Raw genomic sequence first — 21,621 nt, 5'->3', positions numbered from 1 at the left:
TTATCTTGATGGCACAGATGAATTTAAGGGTGTATACATATGTCAAAACTTACACTTTAAGTAGAGGCAGTTTATTGTTATATCAATAAACTTGCTTTTTAAAATGTAATGAACCACATCTTTTTCTTATAAAATTAGTCACAATAATTTTATTCACAGCAAAAGGGTTCTACCATTAATAAGTAACCTTCATTTTTAAAAATTAAAAAAGTAAATAAAATAGAAAGTGGTGAGGAAAAAACTAATGCTCTCGCACACGGGATGAGTGGTTTAATTATAATTTTGGCTGAGTGGCTGGTTCACATGCCTTCCATGTATGTTATGTAATATTTTGCATGTGTCAAGTATTTCATAATTCAATACACGAGATTCTGATTGCGCAGCATGAGAAATGTTTAGTTTATAAAACATGGCCCTAGATAGATAGCAAGAAATGAGGAAAAGCAATGCACAAAATAGAAAATTTGAGGCCACAGAATCACCAACAACCTCACATGCATTTTCCTGGGTCTATGCTAATGGCTGATGCTCATTCAGAAGCCTGGGAGACTGTTCTAGAAGCTAAAAGCTCAGCCAAAATAAAGGGCTGCTTCCAAACTTTTATCTTAAGATGAGGTGGTTCCACCCTCTGGAGGTGCATTCAGAGCTGCACAAAATTACCCTGAGTGCCATGCCCCCATCATATGGGCCCAGGCCCAGGAAAGGCCCAGTCTCCTTTCCTTGCTCAAGTCAGCCCCTCCCTGCCCTGCTCTGGAGCATCTCCCTATACACCCAGCTCACCCAGACCGTCCTCACCTGGTGACACCCCAAATACTACTCCTTGGGAAACCTTCTCGACTGCCAGCCAGGTCGAGGCACAGATCTACACCTGCTCTGTCTCTAGCTTCACTTTTGTGTCTTGTGGCCCAATCCCATGAAGGACCCTGTGCCTCAGGACCTGATCTCAGCCTCCCCCGGGAATAGGAACCCTGAGACAGCAGAGCTTCCTTCACTGTGCCTCCTTGGTGCCTGGCAGACAGTGTGCACTCAAGAAGCTTCAGGACGAGTGGAACAAGGACCCACCCAAGATTCCTGGAAGGGCCGGTGAGGAAGAGGTGGGTTACAAAGAGGCATGACATCACCTAGAAATATAAAGAGGAACAACACGAAAAAAATGGGTGACCTTCTAAGGACAGGCTGATGCAGAAGTTCTTTGGTAGGTTCCTCTGCGAAGAGCTGGGGATGAATATGCTAGAACATTCTAGCACTTCTGGACTTTGTCTTCTTACCCCCCTAACGATGCACATTCACACATGGATCACTAGTGGGCAATATTGCAATAGGTCATTTTGGAAACAAGTGCCCTCAGCTGCTAAACCACTGATGTGCATATACAAAAAAAAAAAAAAAAGAAAAGAAAGAAAGAAAACACTAGCTAAATTAGCAAGAGCAATGGTCAGGAAACAAAATAGCAATTGAGAACCTAGGCTTTGGGTTCAATGCACTTGTGTCTGAATCCCACTCTGCAGTTTACCAGTTAGATGTCTGTATTAGTGAGGCTAACAGCTATAACAAGCAGCTTGCAGGTCTGAGGCTTAGCCCCATAAAGGTTTATTTAATCCACTTAGTCCTCAGAAGCAGGCCCTCCAAGCTGTGGATGCAGGATCTCTGCATTTTCCATCTGAGGGCATTTCCAGCTTCTAGGGCCTCTTTAGAGTCATCCCCCAAATTCAATCTGTTGATGAGTGAAGAGAGTGTGGAAGATTACACAGGTGTTTTATGGCCAACCCTGGAATGATGAACATTGCTTCTGCTCTCACTCTGTTGACCAAAATGCAGGAACATAGACCCAATCTAATTGTAAGGGAGACTAGGAAGAGTGGAATTCCTGTGTGTTCGGGAAGAAGAAACAGGATTAAAGAATGTACCAGGTTAAATAGTGTCTCCCCCAAAATGTGTGTCCTTTCCAGAGCCCTGGAATGTGATATTATTTGGAAATAGATTAGTAGCAGGTGTAATTAGTTTAATTAAGATGATGTCATCCCGGAGCATGGGGGGCCCTTAATCCAATATGACAGGTGTCCCTATTAGAAGAGGAGAGACTCAGAGACAGACACAGAGGGAAGAAGACCCTGGGATGACAGAAGCCGAGAATGGTGTGATGCTGCCGCAAGCAAGAGAGGCCAAGGATTGCTGGCAACTGCCATAAGCTAAGAAGAAGCCAGGAAGGATCCCCTCACAGAGCCTTTGGGGAGGGCATGGCCCTGCAGAGACCCTGCTTTCAAAGTTACAGTCTCCAGAAATGTGAGTGAACACATCACTGTTGTCTTAAGCCCCCCAGCTTGTGGTACTTTTTCATGGCAGCCCCAGGAAGCAAATACAGTGAGCATTTCAGTGTCTGTAGACTACGCACTTCTTTAAGCCTCAGTTTCCTCACCTGTAATATGGGTATAATAATGATAATTAACCAATAAGTTTCTCAGAAAATCAAATGATATGAAGTATGTGAAGTGTTTAGCACACTGTCTGAACCCTAAGTGCCTGAATTAGTCCATTCTCACACTGCTATAAAGAACTACCTGAGATTAGGTAATTTATAAAGAAAAGAGGTTTAATTGGCTCACAGTTCTGCAGGCTGTACAGGCTTCTGCTTCTGGGGAGGCCTCAGGAAACAATCATGGCAGAAGGTGAAGGGGAAGCAGACACGTCTTACACGGCTGCAGCAGAAGGAAGAGAGAGAAGCAGGAGGTGCTACTCACTATTTTAAACAACCAGATCTCGTGAGAACTCACTCACTATCATGATAACAGCATGGAGGAAACCACCCCCATTAGCCAATTACCTCCCACGGGGCTCCTCCAACACTGGGAATTACAATTCGGCAGGAGATTTGAGCGGGGACACAAATCCTAGCCATATCAGTGCCCGATAGGGATACCGTGATAATGACTGTTGCCAGGTGGTTTGGAGGTAAATATTGTGGCCTGTGGACTTGCCTATTGGCTGGCAGAAGAATTTAAGACTCAGCATCCTGAAGAAACCTGCAAAGTGGAGACAGTGAGGGATTAGGGATATAAAGGCTGGGGTGGAGCCCAGCTGTGACTCATGTGCCCTGTGCTGTTGATTGGGAAAATCCAATCATTTCTTCATCTGTGAAAATGGGGGTAATAATAAATGCCTGCTCTACTTACTTCAAGAGGATGTTTGGGGTGTGAAATGAGATACAAAACTCTTACCCTAAATGTACAGCTGATGAAAAGCAAAGAATTGCCTCAAAGGTGAACTTCATTAGGGGTTAGATTCTAAAAGGCTGTGTGGGGCTCTAATCACCTAGAGCCAACCACAGCCTTGGAAAGTCCATTGGGGGCACCTGTTGGACGCCAGCATTCTGTCTCTCAAAATCCAGCCCTGCTAGGTTTCCTTTAGCCTAAGTTGAACACCGAGTTGACTTGCATTTAGGAACAATATTGCACAACTATCTTTAAACCACAGAATCTCACATAGCATCGTGAGATGCCCCTCACTGGGAGGGGCAGACACCACAACACACAGGAATGGAGACAGGGTGGGAATGTCAGGTTCACTGCTTCTATCCCAGATATACTCCAAGGAAGAGACAGAATCAGTCAGTCTCTCTCTCTCTCTCTCTCTCCTTCCTTCTCTTAAGGGCGAGCAATTGGAATCACCTAAATTATAAGACATAAAGTAGAGTAGTCCACTATCCTTAAATATTTAGTGGTTGTAGTCCTATTTGCATTCCTCTGGTAGAGAGAGAATTCAGCGAACACCTGTTTGTGCTATCTTGATGTGAAGGGTAATCCATGGAATTTCTACACTCTCCCTGGCAGCCAATTAGCACCTAACTCTCCACAAGTTCGGTAACTAAGAAATCTGGGTTTTGCTTGCAAGGCAAAGGCATGGAGCAGTGGTAGACACGTGAATGCAGAATTTGGGGGCACCTGATGGCTGCAAACTTGCCCTGTTCTCTCATTCTGTGAGCAGACTCCTAAACGCTGGGGTGCGTCTGGTGTCTTTAGCCGTTGGCTAAATTCTCAAAGGGGTTGCTTGTGTGACAGCTACACCCCTGCAATTTACAAACTTTTTCCAGGGCCACGGATAAAATTTAACTACATATCCATTATTTTGTGGACCTTTGAAATGAGTTAAAATCTGACCACACCTCAGCACCCTTTAAACTCCATACTGGCTTCTGTGCTGGGGTGAAGTCAGCAACTGACGACGTCTCCATCATCACAGGCAACCCTTTCTCTTCCCACTAAAAGCGTTGCAGTGACTTTCATAGTTGTGACCTCAACTTTGGATTAAATGGATTACTAATGTGTATTTATACAGTTTCTGAGTGATCAGAATGGATTTTATAACAACAGATACTGAGACCCAAGAACGCAGCATCAAGGGTATTCAAAAAGACATTGATCATCAAACTCCAGTTGCATCATAAGTGCCTGGATGATACTGAGATTAATTCCCAGCTTCCTGCATCCCAACCACACACTATTTCTGACCTTGGCTGCAGGTTCAATTGATACTCGAACCAGTAACACTGTCAGAAGCAGGTGGTGAGCACATCACTTTGCTATAACAACAACATCAGAAATCAGACAGAGCTGCTTTTTAAGATGTGCTTTTTATCCAAGTTTGATATTTTTCCTGAGCGTGCTGTTGATCAATTCCTGAGAACTCCAGAACTCTCAAGCCTCATCAGTACAACCAGGCTACAATCAATGAATATAATCAAATAAGGAAGACCTCACGAGCCCAGCACATGACTCTGACTAGCTAGAAAATTGGAGGGCAGAGGGAAAAGTGACAAGGTCATATGCAGAGAAAATAAATGTGTTCTCCTGGTGACACTGGAGAGGAATTTGGCCTCATGTTCAGGCCTCAAGTGAAGAAGAGATCCCCGGCAGAAGGCACCCCATGCCACTGGTCAGGTGTCTGCACAGGCAGCTTCATGGAAGGGCTATTTAAGTGAGAAAGAGCTGAGCAAGCACCTCTGACCGCCTTCAAGATCCCACAGGTGCACTGGACTCCTGAGCCACTGGGAGACTAAAGGGAGAAGCATACGTCTGATCAAGCAAAAAAAGTCTACAGCTATGGACAAGAGAATCTGTTTGGTAGACTAAAGTCACCCTGAAATTCTGGGGTTTTAAATAACACATACTCACTTAAGATCTGGCATATGTATTTATACAAAAGACTAGAGCTTCTGGCCAGGAGTCAAGAACAGCCTGCCTGCCCGTGACGCCTAATTACAAATTGGGCTGGAGTTGGGGAGGGGGGTTGGCTATTTGGCAGTAGAAGCAATCATGAACTGCTTTGCAAAAACTGAAATAGAATAAGAAAAATATAATAGGATTCCCTAAGAAAGTGTAGAAGCTGGAAAGAGGCTTTGAGATCCTCCACTCACCTCCCACTTTACTCCCCTAGCTGGCTGCCTCCATCCCCACCATCCCTCCACTTCCTCGGAAGCCTGAGTCCCAGACAATTAAGCCATGAGTCCGAGTTCATCCAGCTGAAAATCAGGAAGGGCTGCAGCTGAGACCCTGTTGTCTGCACTCCTGGGGTGCGGTGCTTTCCATTCCAGCAAATTTGCTTTGGGAGAAAAGATTTTGATGACAAATGGGCTCTATGCCTTAGAAAAAGCTTCCCTGCAGGAGTTCCTTAAAAAGTCGTTTGTCCTAATATATTTACAGCACAATTTGGCTTCTTAAAAAAAAAATTGTTTTCATGTCATGAATAGATCCATGGCAAAAAGCAAGGTCTTTTTGCAAAAAACAAAGACCACTGACATCCTGACCTTGTCTAATGCAAACCTTTTAATTTTGACATAGAGCATCTTGACACTTCACCTCTACCAGGGATTTCCAGTCTGGCTGTTCATCAAAACCATTTAGGGGCTTGCTATTAATAAGAATCTTAGATTCCTAGACTCCAAGCCAGGCCTGCTGAATCAGAATCTATAGGAATGGAGTCCGGGAATTCATATTTTAGAATCTTCCTCGATGACTCAGATGCAGTCTGACACTCGTTCAATGACCACTATTTAGGAACTACTATCCATATCATAGAAGATACCAGAGTGAAACTCGCTACTGCATTACGGTAGGTTGCCCTAGAAGAGGGTGCTCCATTGACCCAACCATCAGGGAATTTGTTATGATGCCTGAAGAAAGGGAGAAAATATCATTTATCCCCCAATGGCCTGTTTAGTTTTTGACTGTACCCTGTTCAAGATGTTAAACATCTTTAAAACATCATGTATACATCCAGTTTCTTCCTGAGACTGGAATTCAGTGCAGAGATTTCATGCAGGAAATATCGAGGAATCCAGTGCAGAGGTCTCATTTGTCCCTAAGCCACATGTCTTTAATTTCAGGGACATTCTGCCCTCATCCACATTTACCATCTCTCACCAGGCACTCAGAGACCTCCCTCCAAAGCTCCCAAGCTTTTTTGAGGTTGGGAAGGGAACACTGAATTTTATTTTAAATCTCTTTCATCTTTCCTCTCCTCACCTCAAAATAAAAATTGATCTCTAAGGAGCACAGGTATTGGCTTAACTCGTTCTGAATTACCCTAATCTGGAGTGACTCTTTGTCACTCATCATTTTACAGGAAGCAAGTCACATACCTATTATCCTGTTATCTTCTCCCAGAAAAGAACATTCTAATGGGAACTTGCTGTTCTGTTTTGCCAGCACCCTCAGCAACCAGGCTTCAGAGCCCCTGCTAGGAATGTTATGGGGACTGAAGGTTTCAGACTCCCCCCACGCCTTACACAAACGAGGAGAGAATCAGGTTTCTCACCACTGGCCACAGCAAGGTGGCCATGGGCCCTGCACTTTGAGTAGAGGGGGCCTGGCTTTGGGAGTCAGGCAGACCTGGGTTCAGATCACGGCATTGCTACTGGGTCACATGGATAAAATGAAGGGTCACATTCATTTTATCTGTCTAGGTCTGGTTCATGCTTTGTAAAATGGAAACAATGTTACCTCTGGTACTGGAGTTAGGGGATGTGTATGAAGAGACAGATGATGATTTTGAAAATAATGTAGCTCTATATTAAAACGCTGTGGTTTGCATTACATTTTAATTGGGAGAACAAGATAAAACAGGATGCTCAGTTGAGTTTCAAATAAACAACAGATGACTTTTCATTATAAGTTTGTCTCATGCAATATTTGGGACAAACTTATAACTAAGAAATTATCGCTTGTTTGTCAGAAATTTGAATTTAACTGAGCTTCCTGTACTGTTACTTGCTAAATCTGGCAACCCTAATTTTAATGGAACATTTTGTTAACAGGGATGAATTAAATTCCTAGACAAGGAAAAGAATTGCTGACTTTAAAAAAATAAAAATAAAACCAGCTTTATTGAGATAAAATTTATCAGCCATATGATTCACTCAAAACAATGTTCTTAGTATAGTATTGTATAACCATAACCATAGCCTGAGTTTAGAACATTTCCATAACCTGAAAAAGAAGCCCAGTACCCATGAGCAGTTACTCCCAGTCACTCCCACCTGTCACCCCCAGCCCTACAAGGAATCTGCTTTCCATCTCTACAGGTTTGTCTATCCTGGACACTTTGTATGAGTGAAGTCATTCAGTATGTGGTATTTTGTAATGTCTTCTTTTCACTCTGAATAACTTTTTCAACATTCATTAATGTCATAGTATTGTTGCTTATATCAGTTTCCCATTATTTTTTATTGCCAAATAATATTCCACTGTATGAATAAACCACACTTTGTTTATCCATTCATCAGACGATGGGCGCTTGAGTTGTTCTGCTTTGCGGCTACTATAAATAATGCTGCTATGAACATTCATGGACAAGTTTTCATGAGGACATATGTTTTCCTTTCTCAGATATATACCTAGGAGTGGAATTGCTGGGTCACATGGTAACTCCATTTAACTTGGAATTGCCACACTGTTTTCCAAAGTAGCTGCAGCAATGGATGAAGGTTGCAATTTCTCCCCGTCTTCATCAACACTTACTATTGTCTCTTTTTGGCTCTAGACATCTCGTGGGTACATAGTGGTTTCTTACTGTGATTTTGCTTTGTATTTCTTCAATGACTAACAAAACTGAGCATCTTTCCATGTGCTTACTGGCCATTTGTTTATCTTCTTTGGAGAAATGTCTATTCAGATCGTTTGCCCTTTTGTAAGATTGTATTATTTGTCTTTTTGAGTTGTACAGTTTTTATATTTTCTGTATACAAGTCCCTTATCAGATATATTATTTGCAAATATTTTTCCCATTCTATGGATTGTCTTTCCACTTCCTTAATGACACCACCTGTGATACAAAAATTTTTAGTTTTTATGAATCCAATTTGTCCATTTCTTCCTTTTGTTGCTTGTGCTTCGAATGTCGTATCTAAGTCATTGTCTAACCCAAATCATGAAGATTTACTCTTTGTTTAATCTGTTGACAGGTTTTCAGGCTCTTTCCCTTACACTGGATTTAGAAACCTCTTTGTTCCTAAATGCTTGGAGGGAAAATGAGGATGTGGAGTGGAGTGGGAAACAGATGTATGTGTGACTTATAAATAAAAACAGATATCGAAATACAAAGTAAAATCCCCTCCAACTTACTCACCCAACAATAATCTTCAGTGTGATTTCCAAATGATCTTTCCACCATAGAAGTTAACCATAAAAATGCCCCTAACATATCCAACATCCCCCTTCCCTCTATCAGCCCCTGGAACTGGCTGGACTGCATAGGGTGAGGCTAGTGCAAAGAGTTTCTTGCCAAGATGACAAGAGGGACTAAGACTGGAGAGATTAGTAAAGTCAGAGCTAGGAGAGTTGAGGTCCAAATGCCAGCAACAGAAAGGGTGCCTAACACATTGAGAGCAGAGGGGAAAAGGAAGTAAAAGCAAACAGAGAGGTTCCAGAGTCACAAAGCCAAGGGTTTAGGACTGCGGGACAAGATGAAGTGGAAGCAGGTTAGAATCAGTTGTAGAGAGATGAAGGGTATTGAGAAGGAGGGAGTGAGTAGCTGAAGCAATGGTCTGAAAACCCCAGAATTCAAGACTTCCTGGCCTATGGCTCATCAGAAATGTGAGTCAAGAGTAGGTCAGTCCACTTTCAGGAAATAGGAGTGGGGCAGGAGAATAGGGAACATCAGTAGCCACTGCTCTGGAAAGCCACCACTCCTTTAGTCATCAGTTACTTTATCTCATAAGCAGTCTCACGAAGGAGTCAATATTGTCTTGCCTATTTTCTAGATATGGACACTTCATCCCTGGAAAATGTATGCATCTAGACTTCTGTTTCCAGCAATACGGAAGCTAATATTATCCAAAGGGCTGTCCTGCTGCACTTATTTTATTGGTAGATTTGTAAGAAATAAGTTTAATGTCCAAGGACCTCCTCCTCACCCCAAAGAAAAACAAACCTGAGCTAAAGAAAACCTGCGTTAAGCAGATGGAAAGATGGGGTTGCACTGAGCACAAATGTCAATATCAGCTCTGCAACCGAGACACTAATCACTGGGCCATCAGCAAGGTGGAGGGGCTAAGCCTAAAACTACCATATTAAATTACAGACCATCAACAGTCTAAAGTGACCCCAAATTTGTAGACGTTTTTAGGTCCCAGAAAGAAATCTAATACAAAGACTTTTCAGAGGGAAGCATTTAGATCTATAGGATTCCTACCAATTAAGCACATACAAACATGGCCCTGTAATAAAAGACCACCAAACACACAAGAAAACAAGTCACTATGACTTAAAGTTAGCAAACACATCTAACAATAAACCTGGACTGCCAATATTTCAGAAATTATAATTACTAGTTAGATAATATGAAATAATGTTGCATTAACTGTTAAAGGAAATTAAAATTGGCATTACAAAAATAATTTGAAAAGACCATCAAAATAACCAAAGATATCTGAGAAATAACCCAATAGAACTTTTAGGAATGAAACTTTTAGGAATGAAACTATTGTTGAAATCAGAAATGCAATGGATGAGTTAAATAATGGATGAGGCACAACTGAAGAGAGATTAGTGAATTGGAATACAGAGCTGAAGAAATTACCTATTAGTGTAGCACTTGAGTCAAGGAGATGGAAAATATGAAAGAGAAGTTAAGATCTATGAAGGCTAAAATTAAAAGTTCTAAATCACATCTGATAAAAATCACAGAAGGAAAGAATACAGAAAATGGAATTTTTTCAGAGAAAAGTGGCCAAGAAAGTTTCCCAAGTTGATAAAAGACATGAATCCATAAATCCAGGAAGTATACATCCAAAAAGAATAAAAGATATGTGTAGATATAGTGCATTGAAACTGCAGAACACCAAAGACAAAGACGGAATATTAAAAACAGCCAGAAAGAAAAGACAGACCACCCACAAAGACATTAAAGTGACAGCAGACTTCTCAACAATGATAATAACAACCAGGAAACAGTGGAACCATACCATTTCAGTACTGAGAGAACATAAATGTTAACCTAAAATTTGTACCCAACATAGTTCAAAATAAAAAGTCATTTCATAAAATTTTATAAACAAAAAATAAAATGCTTGCCACCAACAGATCTATAGTCAGTAAAATAACATTTAAAAGACATTCATCAGGGAAAAAAATAAAAGATAACAGAAAATGTGTGTATGCTACGAGAAGAAACTGTGAGCAAATCAAATGGAAAACATACAGGTAAATCTACACAAATTTCTATTTTAACTAAATACTGAACTAAAATACTAAAAAACCACAGCCTGTAAGTCATAAGTATGAAGTACAGGGGGGGATTGCCTGGGGGTTAAAAAGTTTTCTAAAGTCTTATGTTCTTCATTAAAGATTTTGTTTAAAATGCATGTACATGGTAAACTAGGATTGTCCTGAGAAAACACCTGTTGCCCCAGCATAAATATTAGCAGCCCCTTTTACTCTCAAAAGTGCCCTGGATTGAACAATAAGTTATATTGTCATCCTGCCTACGACATGATCATCCCTCTCTTGGGTACATGTCCTTGTATGTGTGTACTGGGAGATGTGTGCAAAAATGTTCAACAAGAGGGACACTGCTTAGTGGTGTTTTGTAAGCTGCTTAGTCTTCTCACAAAAGGAGATGATGGAGATTAGGGAAACATATGGAACTCTTCACAGTCATGATTAAGAATGGGAGCTGGAAAGTGAGCCTGCCTAACTTTTCATCCCCGCGCCACCACTTCCCAGCTCTGAGCCCATGGTCAAGTTGCCAAAGCTCTGTAAGCCTCAGTTTCCTCACATGGAAGATTTGGATAATCACCTACCATGCAGGGTTGTTGGGAGGACCATTAGCATTCATAACAGAAACTAACATTTAATGAACACTTACTATAGCCACAGGTCTGCTGTGAGTTTTATGTATGTAGCTCATTTAATCCTCATGATGACCTTGAAGGTGGGTATTATTATTATTCTCATTTTATAGGTGAGATACCTGAGGCTGTATTGAACAACCTATCCAAGGTCACAGAACAAGCACATCTCGGGCCAACACAAAACCTGGGCATCCTGGCAGGAGTGAGGGGCTTTCGGCCACAGAGCCTGGTGCACTATGAGCGCTCAGTACCTGAGGGAGTAAATGGTGGTGATGATGATCATGGTGGTGGTGCCATTCCTATCAGATCAACAGGGGGTCGCAAGGATAGAGGCCTGTAGACTCTCTAGAAAAGGTGACACTGGGGCCCACTGGCACACAATACATTCTCTAATGCTGCCGGGCTTGAAGCACAGTGTCCCCTCCAGCCAGTTGCTGGTGGCTCCATATTCCAGCTGTGCTTGGAAATACCTTCTGGTGGGCTTTTCAAACACCGCATGCTACCAAGATCCTAAGCCAGTTCCCCAGTTTCACAGAAACATGTGCAAGCCTGAAGGAAGAGACAGGAGTCTCTCGTTTGGCTTGTGTTTTCAGGCATGATTTACTGTTAAACTTCAGGCAGGGAAACCAACATAAGAAGCAGATGAGAGTCCAGATGAAATACTCACTTCTCCTTTTTTGGTCAAGCACTAGGAGGAGTGTCTAAGGGCTCCCAAATTAATCTCCCATAACATTGCCACCTGGACTGACCTCTGTGTGGCCCTGCCTGTGGCCTTGTTCCTCTTTTGAGTTCTGACTTTCAGTTCTGACTTTCAACGGACCAAATAATGAAAGAAGTGAGCTATCGTCTTTACAGATGAGAAAACAGAGATTCCTCCTGAGGCAAAGGAGCCACAAAGGAGGAGAAGGGGAACTGGGATCTGGAAGGGGATGGCAGCCTCAGGGATCCAGTGACTTTGCTCCACCCAAAAGGTTATGTTGCCTAGGAAGTTTCATGAGCAGGAGAGAGGCGAGAAGTCCTTGTCATAGTAAAATATGGGGCTGGGGGAGAATAAGGAACCCCCTTCCCTGTTTCCTTCCCTCTTCCCTCCCTCCTCCCTCCCTCCCTTGATTCCTTGGGAGGTCAGGGTGGATGCTGACCCAGGCCCTGGGTATATCCTGGGAACAGGCCAGCCGATTCTATGCTCTGAAGGAATGTGAGAGCCTGCCCCACAAATCACAGTGGAAGCTGCTGAAGAGAGAACCCCTCACTTCAGCCTCTGCAAGCCCCCACACATCACATACAGGCACCCTGGTGTTGGGTGCTGAGCCTAACGAGGCACTGGTCAGGCCTCTGCGGCTGGCTGGAGGTCCAGCCCCAATTTCAGAGCTATCGAGGCTCAATGCCTACATGTGCCACAGCTCCAAAACCGAGCCTCGTGGTCTTAGGATCCAAGATTTTTTGCATCTTTTAGGTTTAGACAGACCCAGACTCCTGACCTGTATTTTTCTTGCTCTTGGGCCTGGCTCTACTTTCCTCCATACAAAGCTACTTACCAGGAGCTAAACAAAAATGATCTCTCCAATTTGCAGCCACGCTGCCTGGCTTTCTGATGTTAAAAGGCCTGATTTGTTAAAGCCTCAAACAAACTTATTGCCTACGTGGGTTTGGTTTCCAAAAGCTGGTCTAGTTCTCCCAGGTAGAGCTGATGAAAAGGAGGTGTGGGGACCCATGCCACCCCTGTATAGAGGACCCCCATAAACTCACGTGCTCTGATCTTGGGCATTTGGCAGGAGGGGCTTTGTGGCTGTGCCTCAAATCCTTCCAGGAAGTCCCACCAGCTTTGTCTGACTGGTCTCCTGTGACACCCCAGTGCATTCAGGCGACTCCCAGGCTGGAACTCACTCAGCCAACCCCTGCATGCCGAGGCCTGTCATGTGCCAGGCATGTGCTAGGAGCTGGAGATTTTACTCTGAGCAAATTAGACATGGCCCCTGTGCTCCCTGCACTTCCATTCAGGGAGGGAGAGCAATGTTAGCTCAAATCCTACTGGAAGTACTCACCTCCAACTGTAATATTCCATCCCTAACCAAGGAAAAATGCAGTATTGCGGGAGGAGGTGGGAGAGGGCCCTGACAGGGTCTGGGAGGGTAGAGCAAGCTTCTCTGACCTTTGAGCTGAGAGTAGAAGGATGCATGAAGAGGACAGTGCTGCTGGGGGTGGAGTCGGGGGCAAGAAGGATGTTTTACAGGATGCAGCTGCATGTGCCAAGGTCCTGAGGCAGGAGGGAGCATACCTACGCGGGGAGCAGACTGTCCAAGGCCTGGAGTGGAAACTGAGGCTGGAAATGGGGCAGCAGTTGGTCCAGAGCCCCTGCCTACCTCAGCAACTGTGCCCACAGTGCTCTCTCCACCCTGCACACCTGGTGCCTGCAACTCCATGTACCTCCCTTCCCTTCTCTTCCTGCCCAATCCCACATCCCTCCCTCCAAGAAACCTCCCTCATTCCCATACTTGTAAATGTCCACTCCCTGCTCTGAGCCCTCTCCTGATATGGAGACACCAAGAAGTCCACAAACCCAAGCTGGGCCTCCCTACTCACCTGACTGTGCCAGGGAGATGCCCAGACACAGGGGCCCAGTGTCTGCCCCAGAGGGGGCACCAACAAATCATGACTGAGAGCAGGTGATCAGTACTGGCTTGAAGGTGTGCAGAGGTGCCTTCCCCTCCCCAGTGGAGGCACCAAATACTCCCTGAGCCCCTACTCCACCCTGGGCATGGCTCTAAGTCCTAGGGATGCAGCCGTGAGCTCAACAAGACTATTCCTGCCTTCATGGGCTTGTACTCAAGAAGAAGGGGCAGAAATAAACAAATGTGTCTGATGCCAGGTGTTGGTAGGAGATTGAGAAACAAAGCAGGTTATCGAATAGGGAGTGCCAGGTGAGTGTGGTAGTAGAATGGGTTTTTTATTAGAGAACATGGGCTGTCTTCTGACAAAGCACCAACAAGACAAAGTCTTTCCATAGTGAGGGGCTGAGTTGTGAGAATACCTGGGGGTGGAGCAGTGCAGGCAGAGGGAAAGTCAAGTGCAAAGGCCCTGGGGCAGGCCCAAGTGCAGCACGCCTGAGGGGTGGCATGCCACCAGTGCATCTGGAATGAAGTGCAGGGGGCGGGTTAGGAGAGGAGGCTGGGGAGATGATGGAGGGTGTCTCAGGATTGTACCCCACATTTAATTTATAGAGGCAATTGAGTGACAAGAGAGAGAACCATGAGGTGAAGGACTGGGTAGGGCCAGGACACAAAGAGTGAGGCAGAAGCCTAGGCCAGCAGAGCCCTCATTGTGGTTTCCTCAGGAAAGGCCAGGCCAGGCAGAGGAAACAGCCCAGGACCAGCTAGTCTGAATCGTGTTGGGGGAGCTCTGGACTCTGGGGTGGTCTCTAGATGCTCGGTACCTGGTTCAGGGGTAGTTTAGGGCAGGGGAAATATTGGTTAGTGTGTGAGTGAGATAGAGAAGGTGAGTGGAGAATGGGCCCTGGACTGGTTGGTTACATGTGAGTGGTGGGCTTGCAGGCAATTTGCTTTCTGGCCAGTAAGGTCCCCAAGATGTCAAAGCATCATAAAATATAGAAAATACCAAACATGATTCATACAGGGGTCCAGAGCATGCAGGGCCTCACAGGCCACGGGGAAGAGGTGGAATCCCCTCTCAAGGATATAGAAGCCTGTAGATGGGGAGATCTCTCTGGGAGTGGCTGAGAAGCTACGGAGGGAGGCTGCCTGTGAGCTGAGTCCAGAGACAAGGGCAGGGATGGGAGGCGCAGGAAGAGGGGGGTAGTGGAAACAAGGACTCTAGGGCGTGACTGTGCATCAGGAAGGGCGAAGGGTCTCAGGGTGTGTGGTCGGGTCAGCAGTGGGAAGTGGAGGCAGGAGCTGGGTTGCAGAGGGCTTGCCTGGAGGGTCGTGGTTGAGATTGAAACCATAGCTCTGAGGCCCAAGAATCAGCTGTCAGAAGTCCCCAGGTTGGAGAGTGGCTGATCAGATCTTTCCACTGTAGGTTATGATTCTTTCTTTTACGTTCTATGGTTGAGCTATACCTTCTCCCTCCGGGACCCTGAGAATTCCTGGGGCCAGAGCCAGTTCTTGTCTCAACTGTGAATCCCCCTTAAACCAGGCCCCATGCTGTGTGCTTTACACGTGTTAGGTCACACTGTGTCACTTCAGCCCCTGCCAGTGCTCTGGGATAGGCGCAGTCTCTGCCTTTATTGAAGGTAACGAAAGCTCAGAAAGTAAATCACGTGCCTAAGGCCACGGAGCTAATACAACATGGAGTCAAGACTCAGACGCAGCCAGTGGTGTCCCCGTGAATGTTTAGCCAATTCTCTGGGAAAAGAGAACTGATTGTTAGTGTTTGCCAATTTCTGTGGTGTAAATACTCCCACCATGGCTGATTCCAAGCTGCCAGCATGGGCTCATGGAAGGCAGAGTTGGGGAGCAACCATTATACAGTATTTCCACCAGGAGGATATTACAGACATAAATAACCTCAAAAGCATAGATCAAGAGTTGGCAAACTTGACCTGGGCTATGGGCCAAATCTAGTGCTACCTGTTTACAAATAGTTTTACAGGAGTACAGCCATGCCCATTCTTTGATGCATTGTCTGTGGCTCCTTTTACCTTAAAACAGCAGAGCTGAATAGTGTGTCAGAGACAAGAAAGCCTAAAATACTTACTATCTGCGCTTTCATAGAAAAACTTTGGAAACCTCTGATACAGATGGTAATACAATGTTATAAAATAATTAGAAAATGATGAGTTTTGAGTATTTATTTTCTGTTTTTGATATAATTTATTTAATTGCAATTTTCTACAATTTCATTTTTAATATATGTTTAAAAACCAGCTGCAAAACACTTACAAATTTAGCAATCCGCTTTCGCAAGCTGGAAAGATCCCACTCCGGCACACCACTGAATTACCTCTGCCTCCAAATCATGTGCTCTTTTCTTGATACATTTTCTGAATGAATGAAAGTATGCATGCATGAACAGACAAGTGGTCAGACCGAAAGAGAAGGGCCCTTGGCCTGCATGTTGGGAAATGTTGCAGACTTCAGCAAGAGCACAGATGCCTTCACCAAAGGCCTGATGACAGGAAGAATGAAACTCAGCTGACCTATTTAAAGCAGTTAGAGGAAGAATGGAGACTTAGCAGGTGAGAGAGGGAAACTAGAGAAGGGGCCTTCATAGGGCAATCAGGCCTAATTTTCCACGAGCAGAACCAGGATCAACAGAGCACCACAAAAGGTCTGTGTCCACCTCAGTGCAAGGCCTGTAGGCCCCATTGTCAATAGAAATGAAAGTCTAATTAATAGACACTGTTTTGCCCCATGCTGAATGCACTAAAATCTAACTTGGTTCTTTAAGAAGTGGAGGAGCAGAAGTGGCTTGTGTGAGGACCTTAAAATTTTCTTTAGTAGAAACCTTTATGCCTAACAGGAAATCATTTGAAGTGAAAATCACATAAGCAGAATTATCAGGTCTAAGAGCATGTGACTTGACCCTGTCTTTGGCAAGGGCTGTCTTGGGAATAAAGATGCCTACACTTGAGGTGCTATGCACAAACGCAAACACACATGCACACATTCACACAAATACACACACACACACACACACACACACACACACACATGCCACGTTAATACTGGGCCTGCCTATTCCCCCGAGTCATGATGGTTCCTGGTGCTTCTCACCCTATTCTATCCCCCTAAAAATACCCCGACACAGTGAAAGACACAGGCCAGAAGTTGAACACACGCTACAGAACCCTGAAAGGGAGATGGGGGCCTTAGAGAAGGCAGAGGACATTTGCAGAATCCTGAGCATGCTGGGAAAGGATGGTCGCACAGCTATTCCCCAAGATTATTCGGTGTGGCTTTTCGGGACTGGCCCTGCCAAGAGGTTCAACTGAAAGAGAAAGAGAATTTCCAGTTTTGGGTTGGGTGTTTTTTTGTCTTGTTTTTGTTTTTGTTTTTGTTTTTTTGCCAGGACACTTTCCCCTTGTCCTTGCTTTGCTCTTTCCTTTCCTGTTGTGGAGGGGGCCACTCTCTGGCTTCAAGATGTGCCTCCTCTCTGTGGACCTGCACTGCACCTTGGATGGGACATTCAAAGCTGCTCGTCCCCAGGCAATTTTGCCTTCAGGAGATGTCCTCAGCCATGCCAGCCTGGTGCCCAAGCCCACTCAGGTGCCACCCTGCCATCTCACCAGCTTATCCCGGGCCACTCCCTACAGGGAAAACACACAGACAAAGGGCACCTTAGCTCCCTGGCCCTGGACTGCAGGGGCTGTCATTGGAGCCCTGCACATACGTGAGCCATGGATGCATCTTCACAAAACCACAGTCTGAAGGAGAAGAGGACTAGCCCAAGGTCACTCCATTGAGTTGAAGTAAAACCAGGCCAGGACTCCAGGTCTCCTGTCTGCCAGGCATCCCAGAAACCAAACAGAACCCAGCTGCCAGGAGGAAATTGTCCTCTCCCTTCCTACTTTCATATTTTTCACTAATGATGGATGTCATCAACACAAACTTTCAAAACAATACAAAGGGCATAGTTATTGTTTCTTATGGAAGGGGTGAGAAGGAAAGAGAAACTTTATACATAATAATTTTTGCTATCAAATGAGAGATGCAGGTGACGAGCAGAGGCCAGAGTGTGGCACATTTAATTTAAGCCGTGGCAGCGAGGGGCAGCCTCCATTACAGCCATAATAAATTACATACAAGTGCCACCGAACAATAACAAAAACTGTGGGCCATCTATTTCAGTTCCATTTACAAGAAATCAATATCAATACTTAATGCAATACTGGTGAAAAATGAGCAGAGATACAGAAAGCATAATAAACCAGGAATGGAAGGCTCTCAGCATTTCACTTTGGAAGAAAAAACTAACTGTCTATATTTTCATGTTAAGGGATATTTCATTGAAACCATGCGCTGGAGGTATGAGGGTTTTCCAGATCTAACTTTAAAATATCCTCTTTATTTAATTAAGAAAGTTATTTAAACAGTCTATTTCTAGCTGGATAAAACTCATATGTATGGAGAGGCATTTCATCTTTCCCAATGCATTGGGCATCTTTCACCAAATTTTCTTTCTTGTAATAGCCTCAGTTGGATTATGCACATCCTGTGCCATCTTTATGCTGTCATTAACAGCCTAGCTTTGTGTTTGGGGGAAGTACCTGGTGTCGAGAAGTACCTGGTGTCGAGCCAGATAAATGCAGGCAGCCAGCTCAGGTGTCTGACAGGGAAGCCACATAACAGTCCCGTGTTCCACCTGCATATGTGGACAACACATCCAGAAGCCCAACCCAAACGCAGGTGGACCTGGTCACTGCTCCTTCACCTGGACACCTGCCAGGCAGACACCTGCCATCTCACTGTGGACTGTCCACGGCCATTCAGTTTGACCATCAGAGCCTGATTGTCTCGGCCATGGCCCTGGTTTTCCCCATCAGGAGGCCCAGTAGGAGGTCTGTGTGGTCCCAGAGGTGGACAGGAGCCAGAACATCCATGCCAACCCAGGCAGGACAGCAGTTCTCAGCCACCAGCAATAGCGGGACACCCAGCCTCCACTGAGTGGCCTGAGCATATCAAGTCATTTTACTTCCCTGAATGCCACTCTAATGGTGCAGCACCAGCTGTCCCTTCCTGGGGGCTCAGCATATCCTGGAAGGGTCTCTTGGGCAGATTCTAAAACTTTTAGGTTATTTTCATTATTAAAATTGTGTCTAGTTTAAAACTCCAATCTCATGCCCAACTCAAAGCTTTCTCCTCACCCTTCTCTGGCCAGGCTGAGGCTCCAGGGACTGCAGGGAGAAGGGGGTTCCTTCTTCCCTTGGAGTGAGGTGTATTAGTTCATCTTCATGCTGCTGATAAAGACATACCCAAGACTGGGAAGAAAAAGCGGTTTACTGGACTCACAGTTCCATGTGGCTGAGGAGGCCTCACAATCATGGTGGAAGGCAAGGAGGAGCAAGTCACATCTTACATGGATGGCAGCAGGCAGAGAGAGAGCTTGTGCAGGGAAACTCCCCCCTATAAAACCATCAGATCTCCTGAGACTTATTCCCTATCAAGAGAATAGCATGGGAAAGACCTGCCCCCATGATTCAACCAACTCCCACTGGGTCCCTCCCACAACATGTGGGAATTCAAGATGAGATTTGGGTGGGGACACAGCCAAACCATATCATGGGGCATCCCCCACCTCCAAGAACCTCCTCAGTGCCCAGAGGAGGGGGAGGAGACTATGAAGACCAGATGTCAGGTGGCACACCTGAGTGCATGACTGTGGGAGTAACAGAGACAGGGAGGAGGCATAGGCTTGAAGGGGGCTGGAGAAAGCAGCCATGGGTGTTTGGGACAATGTGACTCTGAAGAGCCTGGGAGACATCCAGCTGGAGACAGTAGCATCTTTGGGGGCTGGGGATGCCAACCTGAGTCTCCAGCATGGCACGCAAGTGGAAGTTGCCATTGGCATGGATGGGTGCAGCAGCTGGGCCTCACTAGGACTCAGCCCTCTCCACGTGGGGAGCTGTCCTGGAGCTCACACCTGAGCCTGCAGTCCAGCCTGCAGCACCACGCTGTGTCTTGTATCTTTCATTCTCTGTGTCATGCATGTGTCACAGGTTCACCAAGTTTGAAGAAGGGAGTTACGTGAACTAGAATGTGGATCTCCTCACTCCCAGCCAGTGATTTCTTTTTTTCACAATGAGCCCCAGCATTGCTTTGTTTGTTTGTTTTGTGTAATTTGGCCTTCTGCATTACTTGCAACACAAAGTACTCTTTTCCTCAAGTAATTAAAAACACTTGGATTAATATAATGATCTAAGGGGACCCTGCAGAACAACATCATTCCAATTCCTCCTCATTTTTTGGGGGTGGGGAGGTTAGATAATTGTGCATTCATTCATTCAATCATTCATTCATCCAACCTCGTTCCCTAGATGAGGCAGGGAAAGTATGAGAGGATGTGATTCATTCTGTCCAGGAAACAGCACAGCCAAGCAGCCACTCAGCTGAGACTTGAAGGATGAGGGGGAGCTCATTAATCAGGTGATGGCAGAGAGCACCCCACACAGGGACAAGGGAACAGAGACTGCGGGTAGCCAATCTATGGCATGTTGGAGAATTTGTATGGCTAGAGGGCCTTGGTGCATTTGGTAAAATTGACATGATCATATTGCCAACTGCCCTTCCCCCAACAAACTCTTGATTATCCTTTAAGTCCCAATTCAGGCATCACCTTTTCCAGGAAGCCTTCCTGCCTGTCAGAGTTGGATGCTCCTTTCTCTGTCTGCATAGCCCACACGTTCTGGCAGGGGTGGGGAGATGAACTGACCTCTGCTGCTTGAACTATGAGCTTCTGCAGGGTGCAGGTTGGGTGTTGCTCTTTCTAGAATCCTTAGCCCTTGGCACAGGACTGAAACAGGCCAAACATCACAGCCATGACCCTGAGGGCTTGTCAGGAGGATTACAGGAAGCCAACTTTTTGTAAAGGGTTGCACGGCCACAGTAAATGCACAGTAAATGTCTGCTATGTTCTTACCAAACATTTGTCAAATAAACAAATACATTCTGTAATATTTTACCTTTCTTCTTATTAAGAGATATTTCAGAGCCACACTGGATGAGAAGAGGGGGTGGAGGTGGGCATCATTCTCTGCTCCCCTCATCTCTAAGCCCATGGAAAGGCCTGGGGTAGTAATTGCAGAGGGGGAAATAATTTTTAAATGTCTCTCTTTTTGTGCTTTTATTGTCAAATGATAGCATTGTTCACAGTTTTTGAAATACTGAAAGCAAGTCTGCACAACTCTTTCTGCAGAAACAATGGGAGCGTGTGTGTGAGTGTGTATAAGCGTGTGTGATCTCTGTTGCTCTGCCATAATGCGCGCGTGTGTGTATGAGTGTGTGTGATTTTTGTTCCTCTACAATAATGGGTGTCTGTATGTGTGAGTGTGTATGAGTGTGTGTGATCTCTGTTCCTCGCAATGACGGTTTGTGAGTATGTATGAGTGTGTGTGATTGCTTTTCCTCTACAATAATGGGTGTGTGTGTGTGAGTGTGATCTCTGTCTGTTCCTCTACAATAATGGGGGTGTGTATGTGTGTCTGAGTGTGTGTGATCTTTGTTCCTCTGCAATAATGGCGGTGTATGTGTGAGTGTATGTGTGTGATTTCTGTTCCTCTGCAATAATGGGGGTGTGTGTGTGAGGGTGTGTGATCTCTGTTCCTC

At 45.0% G+C, this 21,621-nt stretch overlaps 1 long non-coding RNA gene across 1 annotated transcript in view; it reads right to left on the bottom strand.

Annotated features, from left to right (window-relative positions):
• Nucleotides 1-13,304, bottom strand: part of LOC129524906 (uncharacterized) — a 167,820-nt gene extending 154,516 nt beyond the window's left edge. The window contains exon 1 of the long non-coding RNA XR_010135301.1: nt 13,091-13,304. This is a non-coding gene — a long non-coding RNA (uncharacterized lncRNA). The remainder of the gene's footprint in view (nt 1-13,090) is intronic.
• Between the last annotated feature and the right edge of the window lie 8,317 nt (nt 13,305-21,621).

This window comes from Gorilla gorilla, chromosome 8 (assembly GCF_029281585.2).
Source record: "Gorilla gorilla gorilla isolate KB3781 chromosome 8, NHGRI_mGorGor1-v2.1_pri, whole genome shotgun sequence".
Classification (NCBI taxonomy): domain Eukaryota; kingdom Metazoa; phylum Chordata; class Mammalia; order Primates; family Hominidae; genus Gorilla; species Gorilla gorilla.
This window is presented reverse-complemented; position numbering and strand designations above follow the sequence as displayed.